This window comes from Pinus tabuliformis, chromosome 5_2, assembly GCF_031772625.1.
Source record: "Pinus tabuliformis cultivar Carrire ecotype Pingquan chromosome 5_2, CPIR1, whole genome shotgun sequence".
NCBI classification, from domain to species: Eukaryota; Viridiplantae; Streptophyta; class Pinopsida; order Pinales; family Pinaceae; genus Pinus; species Pinus tabuliformis.
In genome coordinates this window covers 570,438,103-570,463,084 of record NC_142306.1, presented here as the reverse complement: position 1 = coordinate 570,463,084, position 24,982 = coordinate 570,438,103, and the positions used below count along the sequence as shown (strand labels likewise).

General features: G+C 35.3%; 1 pseudogene; it reads left to right on the top strand.

Annotated features, from left to right (window-relative positions):
• Positions 1-866: 866 nt before the first annotated feature.
• The window catches only part of LOC149160243 (ras-related protein RABA1e pseudogene), a 144,815-nt pseudogene continuing 120,699 nt past the window's right edge, over positions 867-24,982 (top strand).

The window sequence follows — 24,982 nt, the reverse complement described above, 5'->3', positions numbered from 1 at the left end:
TCCCTAAATAAGACACATATACCAACAAATTTATTAAAGATATTATCCAAGAAGATGAAAAGACATCCATTAAATTAGTCCAACCATATAAATTAAATGACTAGGTAAATGTCGATGGGAATCAATCCTTAATAATCATGAAAACACTTACTTCATCATACATCTCAAGTTATTAAAATTAAAAAAATAATAAGAATCAACTCAATTATAATTTATTTAAAATAATCGCTATTATTAATGATTAAAAAAAGTAATAAATAAGTTAAGCATATATAAAATGAAAAAAAAAAACATGTAAAAGGATTCCTGACCATAGAGATTTACCCTCACTTATCATGGAAATTCCCCAAACCCAAAAAACCATAACTCATTTTATAAAATGTAACAATATTCCTAACCATAAAGATTTACCCTCACTTCTCATGAAAATTCCCCATACCCAAAAATCCATAACTCATTTTATAGACAGTGTTTCATATAACATTTTTTTAATTAAAAAAAAAACTATTTTAAAAATAATTTATATTATTAAAAATATTTTAAAATATTACATAAATTAAATCTCTACTATTTACTTAAAAAAATATATTGATAATTAAATTCAAACTAAGCTAAACTTAGAATATTCTTGTGAACCATCTAACAATACCTTGAAATGTACCGTCAAAATAAAGATTTTCCTAATAACTGAACTGCACACCATGCTTAAGCAACCACTTCTTTGTAGTAGCCATCTGACCTTGGAATGCCTTAAATACATCTCTTGGGTCACCTATAAATACATATCCTCCGATTTTCAGAGGTTTGTATGAAAATTCTCTTCATCGAGGAAGTACGAATAACCAAAGCATAGAAACTTGAAGGCAATGGCATACACAGTTGATGCAGAGTATGACTGGCTATTCAAGGTTGTGCTCCTAGGGGATAGTGGTGCAAGAAAAATGAGCTTATTATCAAGAATTGACGATGATATATTCCTACAAAATACAAAGCCAACGGTTGGAGGAGAATTCACCACCCGCACCAAAGAGATCGATGGTCAGATCATCAAGGCTCAGCTTTGGGACACTACGGGTCAAGAAAGGTATCTTAAATTGTGATTGGTGTACACTATGAAGAATATTCTATGGGGATTAAATCTCTACCATACATGTAATAATTATTGATAATTAAATTGAAATTTTCAAATCCCTATTCCAAAATAGGCATAATTAACTATATTTTTTTATAAAGTCATAAATTCCTCGGATGGTGAACTTTTTAAACTTCCATGGCTATTACTTATTCTCCTCTCTATTGTCTATTATTTAGTTCTTCAATGGTGATTTATTTATTTATTGTATATATAAATGCATATCAAGAATAACGAGGTGTAATTAGTTGGTTTTTGTGTTTTTAGTTTTTTCATTTTTAAACTTTAAAATGAGGGATTAACAATGGGAGTCAATTTTGTAGACTACATTGTTTCAAGTGGATAGATTGTTTTTCCATCCATCATTGAGAGCTAAAGCCTAAAAAAAAAGTAAAAAGAGTATATATGAGTTCCAAATATCAAAATATAACCAAGGATAATATACCCATTCAACCTATTGAACACATGCCAAGCTAACCAAGGATAATATACCCATTCAACCTCTTGAATACAAACCAAGCTAGTTGGAAAAGATAAAAATAGAAATTTCAAATTCAATAGGATCAAAAGCCTCAGATGAACCTAAAACATCAACACTTTTACAATCTGAGACAGAAGAAACTGAATTGAATTGAACACAGGAAGTAGAATTAAGCTTAGTTCACTCTAATCCAGTAATTATCAATGTAGTTCACACATAATCTGATACTAGTGAAGTTTCATACACTGAACTTACCGAACCAGATGTAGAACATCATGAATTTTATCTTTCTTAGCCTGAATCACCTTCAACTGTTTTAGCTCCTACTCTTGATTCACCTTCACCTCGAAGGAAGCTCATAGTACGATTGAATTACCTCTTGGGTTAAATTTTGGAGGCCCAACAATTAGCATTGAAGACATTACCAAATAAATAAAGACACCTAATTCGCAATTTACTGGTACTGAAACTTTTGACCCAATAGTTCCTTTCTCTCCTTTCCGACCGGATCCTTGGTATTCTAAAAGTTTGAGTTTTTTAGGTGAGAATTTGTCACTGCCATGAATTCCTTTTTATTCACTAGAAGTAACTATGTCATAAATTCTTATTTGGAGTGAACATATTAGTTCATCCATGTTTACCAGCTCCCCGGAATCACTATTGTATGGTGGTCCATAAGTTCCTCCTAGATACCAGTCACTTACTGAGACTTTTTCAGGAGCTTCTTCTTCTCCCCAACCTTCTACTTTGTCATCTAGTGTATCCACGTCCACTGATTAGAGCATGAATTCCGTGCATGAAGCATTTATGACATTAGATCAACATATTCACATGGTGTTTGGTAATTCAAGTAACCCTCAAGTAATCCCGACTGGCATTTACTACTAGCCTGGGGGGCAACCACCTTATCCTCCACCTGGAGGACAACCTATTGCTAGGGGTCAACCTTTTACCGAAACTTATGGTCATATACCTTAGCCTGGCCTAGGTCAATCTGCTGTAAATCAACCTTTACTTGGTACTCCTTATCTTGGGATGAACACAATTTGGAATCCTACCTTTAATCAACAGTATGGTCCAGGTGCTCCACAAGTGCCACTTTATCAACTTGTTCAACCTACTGGACAAGCTATACCTCAGATACCTATTCCAAGTATTGTTGTACTTGTCTAGCAGTCTGTTCAGGGAATTCCTCAAACAATTGTCCAACAACCTATTCAAGGAATTCCTCAAACACATGTTCAACAACCGATTCAATGACCTGTCTAGAGTTCGCCAAGGACCCCTATTCAAACAACTGTTTCATAGCCGATTCCAAGTTATCGTAAACCACCTATTCTAGGAGTATCACAAACGATTGTTCCAGTAAGCCCTCAAATATTTGTTCCTCATATTATTGAGGCAATCTCGCAGGATTCTGCTTATCAAAATATTCCTACAGTCCAATCTATACCATAGATTCCTATCGGGAAATCCATTGTCGGAACTGTACAAACACATTTTCAAGGTCAAGCTCAAAGCCTGCCTTTTCAAGGTCAAGCTTACTAGGTTCCACCTTTTGAGGGACACGTTTTTGAAAGTCCACCTTTCCAAGGTCAAACTTTCCAAAACCCACCTTTTCAAGGTTAATTCATTCAAAGCCAACCTGTTCAAAGTAAATTTGTTCAAGGTCAACCTTTGAAAGCGCAACCTGTGTAGGGGCAATATTACTTAGGTCAAATGGGTCAAGCTCAACCTTTCCAGAGTCAACCATACCTCAGTCATACTTATCAAGTCCTTATTCAAACTCAACCTGGTATGGTTCACTCTGGTTACCCTGGTGGAATTCCAATTTCAAATGCTCAGGTTATTCCAGGATATCCTGAATATCCGCCTCCAAGGGTTGGTCTTAACCTGCAAGGTTATCAAACTTTACCACAAGATCCTAGCTGGTAGTTACTGTTTATTGAAATGCTAGATCTTCTGGATTTATCCTGTTAACCAACCATCCTATTTATTATTATCTTTATTAGCCGATGATTCCTACCAAGTTACCAAGTGACATACCCAAATTTGAAGGTAAATCAGGAGAGGATCCATCCAATCATGTGATGACATATCATCTTTGGTGTGCATTAAATTCTTTGATCAATGATTCCATCCATCTACACATTTTCCAACAAACTTTAACCAGTTCGGCAGCTAAATGGTACATTGAGCTACCTTGTGCTTCTTTCCATAACTTTAACTCCCTGGAAAAATCATTTACAACCCACTTTTAGCTACCAATCCATTATGATATTGGTACCAAACTAGTGACTTCTTTAAAACAATAGAAGTCGACTCACATCTCCGATCATATCCATGAATGGAGACATAGACGTCGCTTAGTCAAATTTTTCATTCCAGATCAAATTTTAGCTGAATGATTTACAAAGTTTCTTCTTCCCATTACCACGGAAGCTTTTGACAAGGGAGATGTCTTCACAAAAGAGAAATTAATTTCTCGTGCCTAGTACTTAGAATTAGTCTACACTCAATCTGACACTTTGTACAAAAAAATCCCAAATGTACCTCGCCCTACAGGTGAACCCATTATTACATCTCCTACAGGATCAAGATCTAATTATGTTGATGGTATTATAGGTTTTGTTAGCCAACATTCTAAAGGAAAAAAAGAAAAATTATAAAAATACTTTGACTTTGGCCATACATGATACACCATCTAAAAGCCTTCCTCCAGAAACTATGTTGGGTCCCTATAATACTAGTGATTCCCCCATTACTATTGTAGTTGTATGCCTTATTAATATTGTTGTGCCCCTATTGTCCGCATATTGTTATTGTTGTGCCCCATAGAATCCCTCTATTATTATTTTTGTGCCTTTATATTATTATTGTTAGGTCGGCTTGGTTATATTGTGAACCCTTAGACTCTTATCTATAGAAAGGAGGTTTTTTCATTTGAATCATCGAAGAATTGTTCATTTGTGTAATGTAAAGGAGGTTGCCCCCTTGAAGAGGCTGAATTCTAAGGCGTTGATCTATCTTTTCTATCTTTTTGTGAGCTAGTTTCATAACATTTCGTATCAAAGCTTTGGATTCTAGGGTTTCGCTGCTCCAAATAGGTCATCGTGGCATTTTCGCTATAATTTTTTTCTGCGACCTTCCAGAAGCGGAAAAAACCATTTGAGACGAAATCGTGTTGAACCTCAAGTCTGAATTTTAGAGCTTTTTGCGCAATATTTGCGGAGATATGATCTGAGGAAGTTGGTATTTTTGTAGACTCCTAAATTACATTCCAAACAAGTGACTTGGGGAAAATAGTCATAACTTTTGTTTTGAGCATCAAATTGAAATTTCGTAAGAAGTTATAGAAAGAGGATGGACTGTAGTTTCCTATGTATAATTTTCAGGTCCTAAGGTCAAAACAGTGACACGTGGCACTTCATACAAGTTCGCTCTTTTGAAAAGGTATATAATCAGGCCATCTTGGAAGATTGTGCATAACTCTGTCTTGGAGAATCTAAATTCGATCAGACTAGTGGCATTGGAAAGAGGACACAGAGGGGTACTTTAGATCACAATTTTAGAATTGGATGATCTGAAATTACAAAGATACATCAGATTCAATATCGAGCTCCTACAAAGTGAAAAAAGGTGTGTATTTTGTGAAAATATTTTCATAAGCTTGGTTTGAAAAATTAGTTTGAAGGAATTCAAAGGGCATAGTGAAGCATTATTATCGGTAATTAATGCCCCGAAGAAAGAAAATGGAAACACCTAGCAAACAACCTGAAAGATCTAGCATGACTCATGAAGAAGAGGAAGAAATGTTACATGATATATCAAAATTATGAGACCAAGTGCAACAAATGTCACTCTCACAAAAGCTAATAGAATCTAAGATAAATGGCGTGGAATCTAAGATAAATGGCATGGAATCTAAGATAAATGGCATGGAAGCTAATATGAATGGCGTGGAACCTAAGATGAATGGTGTGGAAACTAAGATGGATGGCATGGAAGCTAAGATGGACAGCATGGAAGCTAAGATGGATAGCATGGAAGTTAAGATGGATGGTATGAAAACATTGTTACTAGAAAGGCTTCCTAATGGGAAAAAGGTAGGAGAGGAAACTCATAATGAGAACAAAAGGAATGTTAATCATGATTTGAAGAATGACAACATGGAAGATTTGAAGAAAGACATTGAAGGAAGGTTTGACAAAGTTGCTACAAGAAAGGCTTCTTAATGGGGAAAATGTCGTAGAGGAAACTCATGATGAGAACAAAAGAAATGTTAGTCATGATTTCATAGACCCTAACATTGGAAAAAAGACCCACCATGTTGCAAAGGTCAATATGAGGAAGTTTGATGGCAAGGATCCCGTAACATGGATACTACAGATGGAGTAATTTTTCGATCTCCATAATGTGCAAAACACACAAAAGGTACGCATTGCAACTTTATATTTAGAACCAAATCAGTTTGTATGGTATCAATGGCTTTGCTCTCGTAAACAAATTGTGACTTGGGCAATTTTTATGGAAGAAATGATAGCACAATATGAGGATACAAAAAACAACAATTTTTTTAGCCAATTGATAAACCTCAAACAAAAGGGTTCAATGAGGGAGCCCATTGAGGACTTCCAAAAATTGAATATAAGGGTAAAAAATATTCCATAGGAGCATAGGATTGATATGTTCATAGGGACTTTAAAGGATAACATCCAACATGATGTTCACCTTTGGGAACCTGATTCTTGAAATAGGAATTTCTTTTTGTGAGCGGGTTTCATAACAAACTTAATTTCTGAGATCAACGTTGTGGAATCATCTACTGACAAGACGAAATCATCCAGAAATAAAAAGAAGGGAAAAGGTAAATCGGAACAAAAAATGTTACTTCAAAAGAGAAACCTTCTAAAGCTAAGCTTACTGACGACAAATGAAAACCTGAATATCCTTGCCTTATTTGCAATGAGTATCACTATACGAAGGAATGGCTACATTGAGAAGAGGTTCCTAAATTCATTAAAGGTTCTCCAACTCCCACCTTTTTGAAGGATCCATTTCCTTCCTGAGACAACAAAATGGTTTCTCATAAGACATCTTCCTCTTCCACATCGCAATATATCCTCATGATTTCTTTCCAATAAGTTTTTGTAGCTACGATATTGAAAGATTACAAGTCCAAGCATCCTATCAAAAATGGAAATGAGGCTAGTTCGTCTGGTCAAACTTCCAATCAAATTCCTCCTTTTCCTTTTGATCCACTATAGATTGAGAAGGAAAATCCTGACATGATGATCTGACTACCTACCAAAGGTGTGCCTTAGAAATAAACTTTCAACCCGGATGAGAAAGATGCACAAAATTATAACATTGTTGAAGACCTGGAAATGTCTCCTTCCGTAATGTTAGCTCTGGAGGTGATGCAAACATGCCCAACACAACAAAAGCTTTTATTGTCAATTATACAAGCTATTGATCTGTAGGATTCTAACTTAATTGTCTTTGATCTTGAGAGTCATATCCCGAGACTCCCTCATCAACTAGAAATCCAGATTCCAGTTTTTGTTAAAGCTAGATGAGTATTTCGTACAATTGTTGATGAAGGATCTTCTACATGCATTATGTCAATTTCTTGTTGGAAAGATTTAGGTTCTCCAACCATCAATAAATTTCCTACCACTCTGAAATCCTTTGATGGAAGAGGTTTTCATCCATATGGGATCCTGAACGATTTTCCCATAGAGCTAGAGGGAAAAACCGTCACAATCGAAGTTGAAGTTGTGGATGCTAAGCTAGATTACAACCTTTTTCTTGGTCGAAGTTGGACCTATGCTATGTCAACAGTGGTCTCGTCACTGTTTCAAATGATACAATTTCCTCACAAAGGAAAAATTTAAATTTTCAAAGTAGACTAGTTGCCTTACTACACTTTAGACCCTAACTTTGCAAGTAGCATACCTTTTGTCATAAAAACAAATTCTCCTTATGAAGATATTGGTGTTAGTTTACTCAAAGACTCATCACTGATGGGAACCTTTATGATGCCTCCACCGAATTTTCCTCCGAATTTTACTGAGGTAAACATGATTACATCAAGCACTATGGAATCTCATGATCCATGGATAGTGCCTTTAGAGTTTGGGTTATCCCCCTATGGCAATGAGATGCACTTGAGCCCTTTTGAATTGGCTTATCAGATAGTACAATCGTTTTCCAACCCATCATCTTCTGATATTGATCAATTCGATACGGTCAATGAATATTATTCTCCTTTACCTTGGTTAAAATCGATTTAATTCTCTGATCCTTTCGATTATGCATTTCCAATTGAAGAAATTATCATCGAGGTTATGACTTCAGATTAAATTCCATGGAACGATCACCATCACCGTTCGTCTTTTCTACCTACCCCTTACAAAATTGAGAATGATTTTTCAAATATGTTTTCACCTAATATAGTAAATAGTATAAAATCACCCGTTTCAGTGTTTCAATCTGAATCTGAAACAAACTTGGTGAATATATCTGCAACCATCACCATCGACATCTTAGTTAAAGCAAGGATTGTTGAAAATATTCACATAGGCACCTCATGCTCAATCAAATAAATTCAAACATATAAGGCCTTATTTCAAGAATTCTGCAGCATGTTTGCCTAGTCCTATGAGGAAATGCTAGGAATTTACCCAAGCATTGTAATACAAAAAAATAAGACTTACCCGGATGCCAAGCTTGTTAGACAACACTTACATCCAGTGCATCCCTGTAAATCTGTTGCAATTAAAACTGAGGTTGAGAATCTGCTCAAAGCAAGTTTCATCTACCCAATTCCATTAATTGATTGGGTATCAAATATCATGCATGTTAACAAGAAAATAATGAACCATTAGAGTAAGCGTCGACTATAGGGATATTAATAAAGCTTGTCCAAAAGACAATTATCCTACTCCCTATATCGATCAAATCATCGATGAATGTGCTGGAAATGAAATATTCTCATTTATGGATGGATTTTCTGGCTACAATCAAATCAACATACTCCCAGCTGATCAACATAAAACCACATTCATTTTCCCATGGGGGACTTTTTCCTATCGAAAACTCCCATTTGTCTTGAAGAATGTAGGTGAAATTTTCAACGAGCTATGTCTTATTCATTTCACAATATCAAGCATATTGTGCAACCTTATTTGGATGACTTTCCATCTCATTCACTGAGACAGGAAGACCATCCAATGCATTTGAGAGAAATTTTCACTAGATGGCATCATTACAATATTCACTTGAATCCAAATAACTATGTTTTCTATGTGCAATCTAGTGGGTTTCTAGGGTTTCTTGTTTCAAAAGAAGGCATCTGTGTCGATCCATTGAAGGTTAAGGCTATCTTGAATTTACCTCCTCCTTCCATTCTATGCCAACTCCAAAGTTTGCAAGGGAAAGAAGTTTTTCTACGTCGATTTATCTAGAGCTATGCCGAGTTGACTAAGGGTTTTACTCGAATTTTGAAAAATGAAATCCCATTTATTTGGGATAAAGTGCCTCAAAAATCCTTTGATGCACTTGAATATGCGTTGACCCATACACCGCTGTTGCATCCTCTTGATTATCACCGAGATTACTTTTTATACTTAACAGCGTCTGATACCATCATAGGTATGGTATTAGTTCTGGAAGATGAGTCAAACGAAGAGCGTGTGATATATTACTTAAGTCATAATTTAACCAAAACCAAAGGAGAATATGCACATGTGGAGAAATTGGCCTTGGCATCTGTTCAAGTTGTCCAATGTTTCCGTCGCTACACTTTATTGTGCAAAACTACTGTAATTTCTTATTGCAACCCCATGTTTTAAATTCTTACCAAACAATTGTTAGGGGGGGGGGGAATTATTCCAAATGGATAGTCATCATACAGGAATTCAATTTGGAGTTCATTAAATCCAAATCTAAGAAATCATTAGTATTTGTTGAGTTATTATGTGACTTTCCCCATATTAAAACTGAAGACACGACAAAAGATTCTCTTCCAGGTGAATCTCTCTTTCTAATCAGTACTTTAGATCCATGCTACAAATATATCATATTTTATCTCCAGACTCAAAAAATTTGGCTAGAACTAAGTCGAACTGATCGTCGTCGAATCCAGTATCAATCCTAACAATACAATATTGTTGGCGGCACACTTTATTGTCATGGTGTCGATTCTATTTTTTTACGGTGCTTAACTCACAGAGAAGCAAAAAAGGAATTAAAGGACTACCATTCTAGAGCTTGTGGTGGTCATATGTCAGGGTTTTCCACTACTCAAAAGATCCTGTGCGCGGGGTATTTTTGTCCTTCTATGTTTAAAGATTGTATAACTGTGGTTCAGAAATGCCATAATTGTCAAATTTATGATCAAAAAATGCATGCACATCTAACTCCTCTTCACCCAATCATTGTTTTTGGTCCTTTCACTAAATGGGGCATTGACTTCTTACATGTAACCCTCACTTGGTCGGGGGAATGAATATATTATCCTTGCAAGGGAGGAGAGCATAAGACATTAAGAAAGATAGTTTAGAGAGGAAGATTATACAGAGACAACAGCAAAAAGGAAAATCCATGCATCATTTTGTTGGACAATAGGAGCATTAGTGCAACAAGAAACTCAATGTGGAAGCCATGCAATGTGTGATAGCGTACATGAAAGAAATAAAACTTCGACAAATCGTGAGCTAGGTAGCATTGATCATGCTATTAGAAATTCACGACTACAACTAGAGAGAGATAATCAGACCATGGGAGATAGCAGGGGAACCAATTGTATTTTTTGAGGATACATGAGAATCAGCGCAGACTAAAAATAAAGACAAGTGGGTTACGTAGGGAGAAATTTGTATGCTTTCTGGAACAAGTGGGGGAGATAAACATTCAAGGAAATATCCCACATTCTTTTATAGAACATGAGCATTTTTTTTATCAAGATGGGCATATATTAACCAATAGGGAAGCATTTAAGATATGAACAATATCAGTGGTAAACACCCAATTTCCCTGCAACATGCTACAAGAAGCCTATGTACATACACGGTCTGAAGAATAAAAAGGCAGTAACACAAAAGGAGAAAATTTTCATTCGACAGTGCACAAAGGAGAAGGATAACTTGGTTGAGAAATAAGAGGACTGAAAAAATTTCTCTCAGGTGAGGATAAGATCTCTAGATTCCCTGGGGGTTGGAGGGTGGAGATGGATTTCATTGGATTCCCTTGGCACCCAGGGAGGATATTGCTCCTTGGATTCTTGGTAAGGAGAATTTTGAGGTCTCTTTTTCTTGTCCTTGATTTTTGGGTTCTACATTCCATTCATTGGGTGGAGCCATTATGTTTAGATGATTAAAGGGTGGTGGTGAATCCCCTGGATCCCCTTGTATGTGATTGAGGGTAGAGAGATAGGAATCTATATTGCCTTATGTTGATTGAGTGTGGAGGTGGAAAACGTCTGGAATCCTTGATTGAAGGTTGAGTGTAGCTCATTCAATTGGTGGGTGGTGGTGGTTGACCCTTTGGAGTTCCTATTTCAGCTGACAATGTTGGTTTCTTTCTTTGAGCGAGCCTCCTCATGCTCTTGAGTCTGGCTCAGGGGTGATTGGGTTGCAAGAAATACCACAACACAACTAAATCTATGGTTAGGTGGAAAGTTGCAGTCCCTGACTTAGTTTTCCATTTTTAAATTGAGATAACTATCCCTCCCATTTTTTTTGTATAGTGAATTTTAGATTATACTTGTTGTGATTGTTTTCCTAGCTATGGATACTATTCTTTTATAATTCTTGTATAAAGATGAGTGTGATGGAACTTAGGCTTGAGGAGTCGTTTAATGGCTATGGACATTGTTTAGAATCTTGAGGCCTATTTTAATGGATTTATGTGGTATTTTACAATCACATTTTGTGTTCTCAGTAAGTAGGATAAATCACAATCATAGAGACACTATGTCTAGTTTTGGGCTGCAGGGGCATGGATGTGGACCTATACATACATAGCCACCATATTAATTATATGTGAACATGTGTTCTTCCTTGCATTTGATCTTTTCCAGATTATGTGGCTATGCATTGTTCACTTAGTTTTCTCCTCATGAGTCTTTAGTAGACACTAAGTTTTTAGAAAACACTCAATGAGATTCTTCATTTTCCCATCAATATCAATTGGTATGCATTTCATCTGCCTTGACGTTGATTCTTTTCACATGGAAATTCTGCACATCTAGAAAATCATCCATGGTAATAACTCTTTACATAAATTAGGTTCAAAAATCCTTTCTCTGCATTATTTAAAGTTCCCACACAACATTTGGGTTCACCACCCTCTCCTCCTAGAGATATTTCCAATGAGTACCCAATGCCTACATTCCAAATTGGATACTTTGGTATCTTGTTGCACTATACGAGAGAAGGTGGCATCGTTCTCTGTTTTCCCTTTACATAAGGAACAATACACATTTCACCTTATCTTGTTCATAGCTTGACCTTTCCCAGTTCTCCTTTGTCCATCCAAGATAGGTGGTTTTTCCTTCTAATCATTTTTTGAGTGTTATTACAGTAGCTTTGTTCTTTTTCCTGTGTGACAATATTATTCTATTTCACTTGATGTAATATGAGACTCTTTTATTATCTATAGAATTTGTGGGGATTTAAAAATCTAATGCCAAATTGATATAGTAGAACTTTTAAGGAGCAAAGGTGGTTGGGGATTAACTTAGTACTTAGCTTCCAGATTGGTAAAACTATAACTTAGCTAGGATTCCTTTGGCTCTAGTAAGTACATGGTCAATTCATTCCTAAAGTACCGTGGTATTAAGATGGAAGGCAAGCAAAGAAAAATAATATCTCACTGGAAGGATCTAGGGGATGTCGGGGCTAAATAATGGGAAGAGTGGAGAAGCTAGTAAGAGGTAAGAGTCTCTTCCCTCCTCAAATAAAGAGACTTTATGAGATCTTCAACATATGAACCCATCTAAAGAATTATATAATATGAATAGTCAAATACACGACCCAACCTAGATAGAGTGATGTTGGGTTTCTGGTAAGCGAATTTGGAGTTATGATTTGAGGAAGATCCACTCCTTGTTGCACCAACAATAGTAACTGGTTCTAGTTCCTAATTCTAGTGGAGTTCTTATAATCTATAGAATAGAGGGATATGCAAGCTACATAGTGTTTGGTCAATTTTTACTTTCATACAAACTAAGGGTCTTTTTCTTGGCTAGTCATTTACCAAGATCTACTAATGAAAGCATTCTTAGTGCACAGTGGAATAATGGATACTTTGTGCCTGATGAAGTGAATTAGAGACACTGAAGCATATTTATGGGAATGTTTTATTTATTTTTGGGATTTTTTTATTGCTATATATTGTTGGTAGTAATTCTTGATGAAAATATCTCAATTGTTTCAAGGAGTGATTCACTAAAATGTTGCATTATCAGGTGATGATAAAGAAATTACTAACATAACTATAGGTACTAGTGCATTGATACAGTATGAAGGGAGCCTACAGGTTGGTAGGTAATTAAATCTTCTAGTACGTTGACTTGAAAATAGACAAGACTCACCATAGAATCCCATATGAAAACCCTGGCAGATCATATGGTACTTAATGTAATTCTTTTATACAACTTCATCCACGAGAAAAATATGAGCGGTATAATAGGAATGATCGGTATTGAAACTATACATGATCATAACTAAACATTGTTGAGACTATTTCTCATGCCCCAACCACAATATTATGTAATTAATTTAGTTTAGAAAATACTTGTAGCTAAAAACTTATCTTATTCATGGATTAATGCACTAAATGTTTATCATCTAGACACTGATATGCAAATTGAAAGGAGTCATTATGCTGCAAATCTTATGTTGGTGTTGTATATGAATATATTTTATTTAGATTTAATGTCACATTTTACTATTAATCTAAAGTATAGGGGTGGGAAAGGTTGATTGGCATTACTAAATTACAGCCTTAGACTATCAAGATTGGATAGATTCAGATCTGATGGGTTGCAAGTGCACCTTTTTTTCGGTTGGTTTTATGGGTTCTCCTTATCTGCATCTAGTTGAATTCATCCCACAAAATTTTTCATTGGATTGCTAACATGACAATGTTAGCTTTCAAATTTCAATATCTTGTATACCCTCTTTCCTTATGGTTAACAAAATTATAGAGTAATGGGATGCACTGTATAGGATTAATAATGTGCTCTAGATTTTCGATAGTCAAGATGAAAAGCTATAAATGGGACATCGCATGCTAGTGGGATTTAGCATGAAGTTAAGATCAAGGACAATGTCTAGGTGATGTATAGATGACTGATATCTTAGTTGTATTCTTGGCTTTTTGCATGTGCCAATTGACACATTTTTTTCCATGGTTGCAAATGTATGTTCTGTAGGTGATATATTAACTTTAATTTACTACAGGGAGTGAGGTGAATTCATAATTAAACATCCGTACAAGGATAAATGTATTCTTTGAAGTGGTGCTCAACATTATTTCATGATTTCTAGTTAGATAAACCATTGGATGCTAGATGAGGAAACAAGCTAGTGAAAACTTTATATCCCATTTCGTAACCACCTCTGGTTATCAAATTCAATAAGGATGGGTGTGTTACATAAATGGATATCTCTAACATTCCACATCCTTGATGTTGGAAATGAAAATTCACGCCTCGATATCAAACCAATTTGTGCATAAATAAAATGGTATGTAGCTTAAAGATAGAGATGTATGCTAGTTAGGGCCAAGTTCTGTGTTCAATTCTTAGATTGTCCATGGGACAGGTTGGATGGTAGAAACTTGAAGATATGAACCAAGAGGCTCCACAAGGGCTTGTTGAAGAAAACCATTCAAAATATTCATTATGTAATAGGGTATTTAGCTTAGTAAAAGAGCTTCCCATCTACATGGGACATGTCTTAGGATCAATTCCTAGCCTATCCTCATTTTAACTTGATTTAATACTTTACCCATCCAAATTGAATGAAACAATTTATAAATATAAGTATAAATTCAACAAAATAGAAAACGTTGTATATTCAACTTAGGCCTTTCTAAGCGACTAAAATTGGTATATTTATTAGTGTCGACCTATGACAACTTTTCCCTAAACATAATTACCTATGGTGAAAATAGAAAATCAAAATGCCAATGTAAAAACTTCATTGTACAACCCAACTACACACATAAACAACTCGATGATTTTTCCATATGAGACACCATAGATGAAAAACCTAAAGCCCTAAAAAAAGCCCTAGGTTTTGCAGACAAAATTCCATGCAACTCTAAAATTGAGACAACGTAATGGATACAGAAAACATAATAAAAATCCATTGGATAGTAGACATGGAAAAAACACAAAGGCCATAATATCAGTGGGTGTGAAGAAAATAAAGTCCACAGAAGCCATCACTAAAGGGTGGTTGGTTACATACGTTGGAAAGTTTGACATAAAATAAGAGCGATTTCTTGGTATTAGACGCTTGAAACATGTTCTTCTCATGAACATCATTTAGATCCATGTTTCCAACTCGCTCAATGATTTCTTCCACAACCATCATTCCTCTTCTTTGCTCTTCAGGAAATCTTCGATGCTCTTAAAAAATAATAAAGTAAAAATCATAGAACTGGTCCTTGAAACCTTTGGAAACATTTCATCAGATTCATCTTAGCACAAACATCTTGATGTAATCCGGGCAAAGAGAGTGCATGTGTAACATTTCAAACACACAGCCCAGGGTTCCAACAATAACATGAAATCCACTGATGAGTATATGTTGAGGATCACAAACGTTAGTTCCAACTACGCAGGCATGAAAGTAACCTGCAAATAATCCTAGAGAGTGCACATGACCTTTTAGAGTTTTTGTGCAAGCTCTTGGGTGGGGGACAAAACCCATCAAACCATAGTCAAGTTATTATAGAATTCCAGAACAGAAATTCATTGTCTTGCCCATTCTAGATTTGGCTTTCATAGATATCTCTAAGAAGATTCTCGTGTAGTCCATTTCATCGAAGTTATCTTGAACTTCATCATAGCTTGCAAAGAGCTCGACTCATTTTGTTGAAATTCTGTGATTTCTTTCATCTTGGCATCATAATGATGAGCTGCAAACAAAGCTGCATATGATACCACTCCACAATGATTAAGTTGAAATCAAATAGCAAAAATGGTTTGGGAGGACAATTAGCAGAGCAAACAACAACAACAATGGCACAAAGAGGAAAAAACATTCATGCTCTTAATACCTCTATTTATCCATCCCACGCCTATTATTTTCCTTTGCTTGGCAAAAAAATGGAATAAAAAATACCCTATCATATATATATTATAATATAACATAAAAAAACCTTTTAGCCCCTATTATATGGTCAATATGTTATTTTAGATTTTCCTCATTTTTTATCCCCTAATGTGAACGCACATGATATGTTATTGCTTCATCAGTGAAGCCCTCGTGGTTCCAAGTAACCCTATTTCAAAAGTCTTTGCCTCAGGCTCTTCTTCCTCAAGAGGACATCCATAATAACTATCCTCATATTGTGCACTGGATATATCCACGGGTTCTTTAGTGCATGCTCTTTTTCCTTCAACTGATGTACCAACATAAATTTTTATGGAACTCTATCTCTTAGTGTTTCTGCGGTGAGGTCTAGAAGGTGTAATCACTCTTATTTTTCTAGGAAGTGTAGCTACTCTAATTTGTCTAGGAGGTGTTCGTGCTCTATCTTTTGGTGTTGTTTCAACACTTACCTCCTATTCTTCACTTTATGGCTTCTTTAATTTCATTTTTTCACCACAGTTTTTACAAGAGTATATTTTTTAGTTAGTTCCTTAGATTCCCTAGGCATTTTTGTTTCAGGAACCCCTACTTCAGTTGACACTGTTCCAGGTGCCCTTATTTCAACAGTCTATGTCTCAGGTCCTTATTCCTCAATAGAGCATCCATAATAACTATACTTAGATTATCCACTAGATATATCAACAAGTTCTTTAGTGCATGATATTTTTCCTTCAGCGGATCTACCAACAAACATTCTTATGGAACTCCATATCTTACGGTATTTGTGATGGGGTCTAGGAGGATTAATCACTCTTCTTTGTCTACGAAGTGTAACTGCTCTACTTTGTGTGGGAGGTATAATTTCTCTATATTCTGGTGTTATTTTAACACTTACCTCTTGTTCGTCACTTTCACTTTCCTCTGTTTCAGTGGATTGTGGATGTGAATTTACCAATAAACCAGTCCATGTGCTTCCCTTCTATTCCAGTGAATCAATTATGATTAATTTGATGAGTGCATGGTTGGTTAAGCAGGTCTTTGGATGTTTTTCCATACGCACCGCATCTACCATATGTTGTAAATATTTTAGAATAGGGCAATTTTTTTAGCTATCCATTATGAATATGTGCCAATAATTGAATACTATCCCAAAACATCCCTCACAAGTAATGAACTTATGAATAAATAAATCCACATCATCCCAAGGGTGAGGAAAGGATGCTTTATCAATAACACTCCCCTTGCTCCTTACTTCCTCTCCTCGACATTGGAACTTCTATTTTCCTAGAAAACCAACGAGCCCCTGTTTGAGGTAAACCTGTCACCCTGGAAATTATGTCCTCTATAACAAAAATTTTGAATCCTCTAACCTCTGAATGCTTCTCCTGTAGAGCCTATGTGAATTCCATAACAATCTTTTCGCTAAAACCATGTAGTTTCTCAAAGTAGACTAACCACCTTGCATTCCCAAATATTTCTAGGGATTATGGATGGTGTAGCAATGCATCAATGGAATCTCGTTCATGATGGATTATCTCTCCTCCCATTGTTGTTTCAGAGACTGTTACTACTCAGAATTGCTCAAAGACTATTATAGGGAAAAACTTAGTCAATACAAACACTTTGGTATAGAATATTAGTTAAAAGAAATTTGACAATGGGTAGGTAATAATTAAGGTTACCCTTTCAATGAGTTCAAGATTTTCATCATAAATGACAACTATCAAAAATGATTTCCAAGTAGTCACATGGATTTTCAGAAATGGCAGTAGGAGTAACAAAGACAGTGGGTAATTACTTGTTTAGGATAAGTTTATTGTGCACCAGCTAGATGGTAATTAAAAAAATTGGCTATAGTCATATTGTGTCGTACGATACATACGATACACTCCTTCCCCCAACTTAATTACAAAATCTGTCCTCAACATGTGTAACAAAAAAAGGTGTATCCAATGCTATAACAAGGAGTAAAATAGGAAGTTATAGAGGAAGATAAAAAAGAAGCTACAAAGGAAACTGAAAAGAATGCCATAACCTGGAGCAAATTAGGACGTTACACAGGAAGCTAAAATCAATTGCATAACCAGGAGCAAAATAGGACATTACATAAGAAGCTATACATGAAGCTACATTAGAAAATAAATAAGATGTTAAACTAGGTGTATTAATCGGTGCTAAAATCAACACTATTTGTCGCTGGATTTAGTGCCAACTGTCTGTGATTGCCGAAAAAGGTCCCAAAATTAGAGCCATCCCGATAAATTGTGTCAATTTTTTCAAAAAGTTGGAGAAAATTACACTAAAATAGTCAATGGAAGCAAAAAAGGGAGCTAAAGAGGAAGGTAATCACAAGGATTTGTTGTAGTGTCTTCCAAAGATGAATTTGAAATTTACAAGTGAGGGACTTTAATCTATTCCAACTTAATAATTATATTCACATTAACTCAACGAGAGGTACTTCCAATGTTGTGAATGTACAATGACCTCAATTCAAATAATAAATGTACAAGTAATAATTATTCCCCCACTAGGAAGATGAATTGAGGGTGGAATCAATACAATAATAAATTAAAATTCCTCCCAACATCATAACTTATGATGGAGTGTTACAAGGGGGTTCATTTCATGTACCTATGACACCATGTGCAATTATGGATAGTACAAAATAACCCTAATTTCATTATATGTTCCCAAAATTCTTTTGGTAAACCCCTCTCATGATATATCTTTCCAATTAAAAATCCCTCAATTTTCACTTTGATATCTTAAGTTTTTGTTTTTTCCAAATTGCCTTTTTTTAAGTACCTAGTATGATAACATGGCATCACTATTATAAGCCATGAATGCAAACTAGTGGGTTACCTATTTTTTCTTTTCTTCTTCACTATTTTAATTTAATCAATGCATTGATTACATTCATGGAGACTTTAACAACATTAATTCCTTTTCATCACCCATTGAGGCCAAAAGGGATCAATGCTACCCAAATCATGCCTCTTCCTCTCCTTTCTAAGAAACCAAGAAAAGAGACTAGTGGAACTAAAGTTGTCTTATGAGTCATCAATGTATCAATTCTTATATCACACTCCTTAGTGAAATGGGGAAAAATATTTAGAAGCTATAGGCACAAATTCCTATGGTCATTTATTTGTTTCTATGCAATGGGGTTCATTATAGTGTCCTTCCATTGGACCACAAATTTGTCATGTCTAGTCAAATCCTCAAATTTCTAATGAAATTTTTGGACAAATCCTTGATTTCAATTGGTGTTAGATTGATGGTATAATACATGTAGCAGGTTGATATGGGAGAATTAGGGGATACATTAAGCCATGTAATGTGTAAGAAACTGTATAAGATATTACATATGTGATATTTTCTCATGTCATTGAGGGTGGTATAAGCATGGGACAATAAAGAAGAATGTCTCTAAGGGGGTTATGGCATTGAAAAACAAAGAAGAATAAGAGAATTTGAAAAGAAAAAATACATTGTTGTGGATCTTGAAGGCTATGGACCAATCTAGTATAAAGTGACCCATTCAAAGGCCCCGCACCACCCCCAATTCCTCTCCTCCCCATACCCAAATCAACCACCCAAGATACCATATTCTATACCCATCAATACTTTCATGTTTTTAATATATTAAAAATATCCCTGGGCTCTTGTATACTAAGAAATAATTTTCTTTCTTTTAAGAATTATATACTACCCCATATGAATTTGTGTGCTAGATTTTTCCCTAATTAATATTAAGCCCTTGTGGGGAGGTTGGGTCTCAATGTAGAGTAGGAAACCCTCGTTGAAGAAGGCTCATAATGATCTTTTTCCAATCACATTTTTTCACCCTGAAGTGTGTTTGTAAGAGCTTTCTTGGTAATAGTAGTTTTATTTATTAGTGAAAATGTTCAAACTTGTATTGTGTAAAATATCTCATATCCCTTTAATGGACCATCTCCCATGTAGGGGATGAACAATGTTTTTCTTTTGTCTAACCAATCACTAGTTTGGAATGCCATTTTTAAGTTGATTTTTATTTATTTATTTATTATTAAGGTCTTAAAGGTATCCCTACATAGGACATTTATTTATATAAATATTAGATTTATTTCTTTAGATGATATATGTTTATAGGGTTAGTTTAATGAGTTATTGTGAATGTTACTAGGTATTTGGCTAATGTCATACCAACATATGAGATGTAAATCTCCCTAAATAAGACACACACATATACCAACAAATTTATTAAAGATATTATCCAAGAAGATGAAAAAACATCCATTAAATTAGTGCAACCATATAAGTTAAATGATTAGGTAAATGCCGATGGGAATCAATCCTTAATAAGCATCAAAATACTTACTTCATCATACATCTCAAGTTATTAAAATTAAAAAAAATCATAAGAACCAACTAAATTATACTCTATTTAAAATAATCACTATTATTAATGACTAAAAAAATTAATATATAAGTTAAGCCTATATACACTAAAAAAGCATGTAACAAGATCCCTAACCATGGAGATTTACACTCATTTATCATAGAAATTCTCCATACCCAAAAAACCATAACCCATTTTATAGACGGTGTTTCATATTACATGTTTTAATCAAAAAAATTAATTAAAAGAGTAAAAAAGACAACTATTTTGGAAATATGACATTTTTTTATTTAAAAAATAATAATTAAATTATTTGAAAAATTAATTAAATTATTTTAAAAAATCAATGAAAATAATAAAAAAAACTATTTTAAAAATAAATCATATTATTAAAAATATTTTAAAATATTATATAAGTGAAATCTCTATTGTTTACTAATAAAAATATTGATAATTAAATTAAAATAAGTCACTATTATTATTATTATTATCCAATTTTAAGGTCCAAAACACCAAATTGGTGTATGATACCCTTTTGTTTGTGGGACAAGGGACCCACCTCCACACAATTATTTGGCTACTAAATATACGAAGGCATACATACTCTATCCCTACAAAGGCATACACACTCTACCCCTCTGGTTTTGAACATATGACCTCTAAAATTCAAAAGGAAACACATGATCTTAACCATTAAACTCATTACACATTATAACAATTAAAGTAAGTTTTAAATATTCATATAGAACATCTAACAATACCTTAAAATTTACCGTCAAAATAAAGACTTTTCTAATGACTGACAAGCACACCACTTCTTTGTAGTAGTCGGCGCCGACCTTGGAATGCCTTCAATATATCTCTTGGATCGCTTATAAATACATATCCTCCGATGTTAAGAGGTTTGTATGAAAATTATCTTCATTGAAGAATTACGAATAACCAAAGCATATAAACTTGAAAGCAATGGTGTACACAGTTGATGCAGAGTATGATTGGCTATTCAAGGTTGTGCTCCTAGGGGACAATGGTGCAGGAAAAACGAGCTTATTCTCCAGAATCGCCGATGATATCTTCCTATAGAATACGAAGCCAACTATTGAAGTAGAATTCGCCACCCACACCAAAGAGAGCAATGGTCAGATCATCAAGGCTCGGCTTTGGGACACTACCTGTTAAGAAAGGTACTTAAAGTCTACTTTAAGAATAGTTTGATAAATTTGATTTTAAGAATATTTTGGAATCTAATTATTGTTTGACCACCTTATCATTTTTTTAAAATGCTTATCTAATTATATTGTATATTGTGATTAGATTTCGTGCTATAACAACTTCATACTATAGAGGATCAGCAAGAGCATTAGTGGTCTATGATATAAGCAGTTGGCTGAGCTTTGAGAACATAGAGAGATGGCTGAAGGGTCTGAGGGATTAGAACACTTTTAATCCCTTAAAATTTGTGTTGGTAGGGATTTTTTTTTTTTGAGATAGGTGTGATGGGTGTGTAAGGGATGTTTTATGTCCCCTGTTTCCTTTTCCTTAACATATATAACAAACTCTATTTCATGGGTGATGGAGTCGATGGTGGCTTCATCCTGTGCGCACAATTGTGAGCTTTCTCCACAGAGTTCCGCTCTCTATGGTTTGAGTAGTAGGCCTATTTGGCAGAGAAGGATTAGAACACTTTTAAGATTTTTATCAAGAATGTTAACGGAAGACCTTTACCCTCTTAACAAGGAGCTCAAGCTATGTCAAAATTCTAAAACATACCTTAGAGAATAAATGGGGCATACTAGAAATATACCAAAGTTGTAATATTAAGGGAATTTTATTTAAGATTCTTTAAGATTTGTGACGTATATATAGAATGCTTACAACATCTGCAAAATGTAATTTTGTTTTTTCTTTGAGATGAATAAAATTACGAATGTCTTTTCTTAGGAAAAAAATAAGAATTGGTGTATATATAAGAGGTTAGGATGAATAATAAACAATATATAAGTGTGTATGATGAAAAGTTTGTACCTCTAGATATTTGATTCCTTTGGATGCTTGGTAGATCCAGAATTTCTACGATTATGAAACACCAAGACAAGTAGTCATGTCTAAAGACATTGTTGCTTAGATCCCACTAGCCATGAGGACCAATTAACATGGAGTCCTTTTGCCTTTAAATAGGCTACAATAGAAATTAATACCATGGGAAAATCCATGGGTTCTCACAATACTAGAGCTCAAAAACCACTGGTAACTTGATTGTGTCAAGTTTACTTGAACCACCCTAACAATCCACCCCTTAAACTTGACTCAGGGAGATTAACCTAGTCCCAATCATTCATCAACCAATTCAACTGAGATTTAACATCTCCCCCAAGCTAGGATACCAGTACACCTACCACCTTGAAACCTATCCAAGTGGTCCATTCCACAACTTGATGACTCTGTGCACCACTATACTACATGTATGTTTGATCAAAGTCTTAAGGCCTTAAAACAATCTATGCTCCTATGCAACATCTATTCATGAAAAATAGGTCTTGCAACTTCTTAGGGAAATACACCTTCTTTAGAGAAAAACCCATAGGGTTTTCATACACCACTGGTGTTATCACACCAATGTGACTCTCACCACACACTAGCTCCTTTGCTATCCTAAAATACCATTGACTCCATCTCCATTATTTATGTTAGAAAATTATATTTTACAGAGCAATGGAACACATAAAATATTGCATAAATATCAACGCAGAAAACACATAAAACAAGAGAGACACATATGTACGTGGTTCACCCAATTTTGGCTATGTCCACAGAGAAATAGCCAGTCCTTCCTTTTATATTATCCAGCAAACTGAAGAGATACAACCTACAACGATCCGCTATAATTCCCTCTTCTCTCTCTCTCAATCTCCTCTCTCTTCTTGCTCAGAGTACAGATCTACATAGTGTAGGTTTTAACCTCGTACATAAATTCACTGCATACGAATTCTAAAACACAGAAAAAAAAAATTGCAAGAGCATAACACATAAAACACATATACACAGAGATTTTCCCTTGGATCCCAAAACTGGGACTACCAGGTTGATTTTTCATTATGTTCCTTTCAATGTTACAATACATAATTATACATGCCAAAGCATCCAATACCATGGATTGAAAACCATCGCATCCTAAACCATGTACAAAAGTCATGCACAAAACCATAGGTAGGTCCGCCCAACCTAATATAGGGTCCAAAAAACAAAATTTTCCGAGGTGCTGCCCTGGACCCCATAGAGGGGGGTTGCCTTCACCCCTCAAAACCCATGTGCCCCCCCCTGCTACGCAATCGGCGCAACGAAGAGGAGGCTCTAACCCCCCTCTAACGCCACAATTAACTATGTGCGCTAGTCATGGAAAGAATGTAACACAACCCAACATTCTCCCACTTGTTGTTTTCTTTCCACAGGGGGCCACGAGAGAGCTTAGTTATTTATCCAGCCCTGTAACGCCCATTGTTTCTCTACACCAAGAGAACTTCTCAAAGCTTACAGATTTTTTCAATGCATCTGCAGTATTCTTTAAAGTGTCCAACTTTACCAGCAACACCTTTTTGTCTTCTATCATATCCCTCACAAAGTGATACTGAACATCAATGTGCTTTGTCTTTGAATGATATGCAGGGTTCTTTGCCAAGAAAATTTCACTTTGGCTGTCACAGTCTATCCTTATAGCTCCCTGTACTAACCCCATACTTGAACACAATCTCTAAAACCAAACTTCTTCTTTGCTTGCATGAGTGGCCACCATGTATTCTGCCTCTGTAGTTGATAGTGCCACTACAAATTGTTTCTTACTCATCCAACTGACTGCACCTCCAAATAGGTTAAACACATACCCACTTGTAGATCTTCTCTGATCCAGATCTCCAGCCCAGTCTGCATCAACAAAGCTAGAAATATCCAACACTCTGTCCAATCTTGGTCTTCCTTGGTAGCACAAACCATAATCATTAGTGCCACGCAAATACCTGAAAACTTGCTTCACTGTTGTCCAATGCTCCTTCCTTGGTTTTGACATAAACCTGCTCAATACTCCCACTGCATGTGCAATGTCTGGTCTAGTACAGACCATCGGATACATCAGGCTACCGACTGCACTTGCATATGGAACACGAGACATATCCTTTTCCTCTTCTTGTGTCTTGGGACACTGTTCAGCAGACAACTTTACACCTACAGGAATAGGAACCTTCACCGGTTTACTATCCTGCATATTAAACCTCTACAATATTGTCTTGACATACTTCCTCTAGTTTAACCAGAGCTTCCTCTTTTCCCGATCTATTTTAATTTCCATGCCCAAAATATAGTTTGCAGCACCAAGATCTTTCATGTCGAATTTGGAGGACAATTGGGTCTTCAAATCCTGGATAATTTCTTTTTCATTTCCAACCAACAACATATCATCCACATACAAGACCAGATAAATAACACAGTCAACAATTAATTTAAAATACACACAGTGATCTTCTTTACTTGTGGTGAAGCAAAGTCCTCGTATAAATGTATCAAAATTCTGATACCACATCCTTGGTGACTGTTTTAACCCATACAAAGACTTCTTCAACTTGCATACCAATTCTTTCTTACCCTTCACTACAAAGCCTTCA